Source organism: Theobroma umbraticum, unplaced genomic scaffold, assembly GCF_002168275.2.
Source record: "Theobroma umbraticum cultivar Fairchild unplaced genomic scaffold, ASM216827v3 scaffold_299.0, whole genome shotgun sequence".
Classification (NCBI taxonomy): domain Eukaryota; kingdom Viridiplantae; phylum Streptophyta; class Magnoliopsida; order Malvales; family Malvaceae; genus Theobroma; species Theobroma umbraticum.
Window position 1 is genome coordinate 347,253 of NW_018397285.1, and position 3,318 is coordinate 350,570.

General features: G+C 33.3%; 1 non-coding gene across 1 annotated transcript; it reads right to left on the reverse strand.

The window, feature by feature from the left end:
• On the reverse strand, positions 1-107 carry LOC149526245 (small nucleolar RNA R71). The gene has a single exon (XR_016352210.1). It is a non-coding gene; the product is annotated as a small nucleolar RNA R71 (small nucleolar RNA).
• Positions 108-3,318: the final 3,211 nt, after the last annotated feature.

The following is a 3,318-nucleotide window of genomic DNA, read 5'->3' on the forward strand; positions in this document are numbered from 1 at the left end:
AAAATAACGAATGATATTACCTCATTCCTGTAGCAAGATTCTGAATCATTGTATGAAGCTTGGGAAAGATACAAAGAATTACTTTGGCGTTGTCCTCATCATGGTCTTCTAAAGTGGCTTGAAGTGCAAACTTTCTACAATTTTGAGTGGGTAGTTTCAAACCACCATTGATGCCACTATGAGAGGATCTTGAATGGCTAATTTGATTGATGAGCCATACATTTTGGGGGAAGAGATGGCTGCAGACAATTTCCAGTGGCCAACAAAGCGAGCAATGTAGTGGAGAGTAGCTAGAATTTGTAATGTAGATGTTTTTTTAGCCTTATCTGCACAGGTAGCAACTTCAACTAAGACTCTTGAATCTTTTGGTATTAACTCCATCATAAGTTCTTCTATAGCTTGTGAATATTGTGGAGATAACCATGCAAGCCATCAATGTCCAAACTTAACAAAAATAGTGTAATTTGTGGGGAATAGACAACAAAATAACCTTTTCTCCAACACACACAAGCCAGGGTGGAGGAACCTACTGGGATTCGACTTCATGCTCAAACATGAAAATAATCAACAAATTAAAATATAAAGTAGCGAAATAATAAAATAATATTTAATTAGAGAAATAGTCGAATCCTACAAGATCAATGTTTTTGCTTTTTCATGTAACTTTCAAATAAATTATGAACACTTATAGGTTTAAGAGTTACATACCTTGCTCTAGATATCGTAATTAAGAGTCAATTAAATCCAAAAATCTTTGCTTCTTCAGGTTTAGGATTTGTCAAATCTTTAGCCACCCATGTGTAAGGCCTCTAACAATAATCCACACAGTGACTGAATAAGACCTTCTCCAAGGTAGGATTTGACTTATGCTAGCAAGTTTTATTTCTAAAATAAAAGGATCAAAATTCTTACCGAATCTTATTTTTGTCAGACAAAGAAAACTATTTTGCTTTTCTTATTTTATGAAACGGCTAGGAAGTGGGTTTTTTTGGGCATAGAGAGTTTTAGTTTGTTAATATAATATATTTATATAGCCAAACTAAGTTGTAACCCTAAATACAATAGTTGGATTTTTATTTAATTAAGTATTTGAGAAGTTAATTAATTTTTCACTTTATTTTAGTCTCTTTCAATTAAGTCTAACTTAATTAATTATCTTTATTTAATCCCAACCATGTCACTTAATGTGTGTGACCCATTAGGCTTCTAACGTGTTGGCAATAAATATAAATCATAATCAAATATCAATTTGATAATTAATTTATATTTATAGATTATGAGCGGCATCTAGCAATATATCATGACCACCCAAATGTTAGAGAGTCAATTAAAGATTTTAACAAAGCCCTTCAGTGGTCAGCCTCTCAGTGCAATACAGTCCTTTCATCAAATATCCTGGATATGTCATCAAGCATGACTCAATGTCTACTTATTACATTCCATATTAGTTCTCATAATTCATGACTAACCTTATGAATTTAGAAAACTAACTTTCCTCAAATTCATCATGCTTTAAACTAACTTTCCTCAAATTCATCATGCTTTGACCAAAGACTTTACATAAGTTAATCAAAAATTGAGAACAAGTGAGATACATCCCTTCATATCACATGGGGTGATGAATCCTTTCTTGACCACTCATTCACCTTCGCATGCTTCATGGCATACCCAAAAACACCCTGTTTAGGCATTTAGTTGCTTCCAAACCGTAGGGGTGAAATCAAAGTATGTCATTCCCCATACAAGATGACCTGGTGTCTCAAGTTTAAGGACTAGTTGCATGACTATCACATGAGAACATTTTCCATAGACACTTGAGTGAAATACCAAATGGAGTTCTCATTGTGGGTCATGTTCAGTGAACTTGTTCTTTAACAAGCACCTACATGTTATCCTCAAGTATCCCATATACTTCATTCTATGAGATTGATTGCTTACTTCTCAAGTAAGGAGACTTAACATGTACTAGTCTTTGAGCATTGTTAATACCATGTCTTGACATTACAATGACCAGGAACAATTTTGGGAACATGGCTTCGATACATAGTGATCTTACAATTATAACAACTTTATAATTCTCTTGCAAGGTTTTTATGTTCCATGGGCTTCATCTAATTAGTACTGAATAACTCCATATTATTGCACTAACATGAAGGAAACTCTCTATCATATAAAATTATGCCATTAAATATGCATTAAATGATAATAAATATTTCTTGACCAATCTAATTGGCTCAAGGGCATCTACCAACGATCTCTCACTTGCACTTGAGTCAATTGCTAACATATCCAAGATCAAACTTTTTCGCTTAGCAAATGTGTCTCTACTAAGACAACTTAAATTGTAATATTTGAGAATATGTTAATTTATATGTTTGACAATCTCCGTTGTCATAATCGAAATACTAATTTATATCACAATGAGACCTTGATTCCATTATTATGGCTCTTGTTGTTACTTTAACAACTTAGAATCGTTTATTAGTTCATCAAACTGATGATCTAAATATCTATTCTTTTATAGCCTAAACAAAAGGCTTGTATTCGATTATAGATGTAATCATGCAGTTATCTCTTGTTTTGGAACCATTCCAATATAACCGCTCAATCATGACTTTATGTCACTTTTAACATTTAAGATTCTCTCTACGTTAAACTCCTTTAACATGTTGTTAGTATAAGCCCTACAAGCCAATCTGTGGTTGTATGGGAATTACAATTTTAAGATAGTCATGTATGATATTTTGTTATTCATAATAACATTGAGGTAGTTCTTTATCTATAAGTTTGTGATTTAAATTATATTTATATACTTATGTAGATAAAGCCCATAGAACTATATATGCCTTGCAAAGGAATTGTATTAGGATACAATTATGAGATCTTTATGCATTAAAGTATTGTTCCTAAAAGTTCCTGATCATTGTATTATTGAGACAGGACGTCAACAATGCTCAAAGATTGGCATATGTTATGTTCCTTACTTGTGAAGTAAGCAATCGTTCTCATAGATTGAAGTACAAAGATGCTTAGAACTAGCATGTGGGTGCTTGCCATGAGAGAACGAGTTTACTGAACATGACCTGCCATGAGAAGTGCATTTGGTACCACACTCAAGTGCCTATGCAATATATCTCATGTGTTAGTTGTGTAACTACTCCCTAGGCTTGAGGCACTAGGTTGTTTTGTATGTGGAGTACTATGCTTTGATTTCATCCTTATGTGTGCCTAACCAAGGATGCCAAAACAAGATATTTTTGAGCGTAGTATGAAGCATATGAAGGCAAATGAGTGGTCAAAATAGGAATCATCACCCCA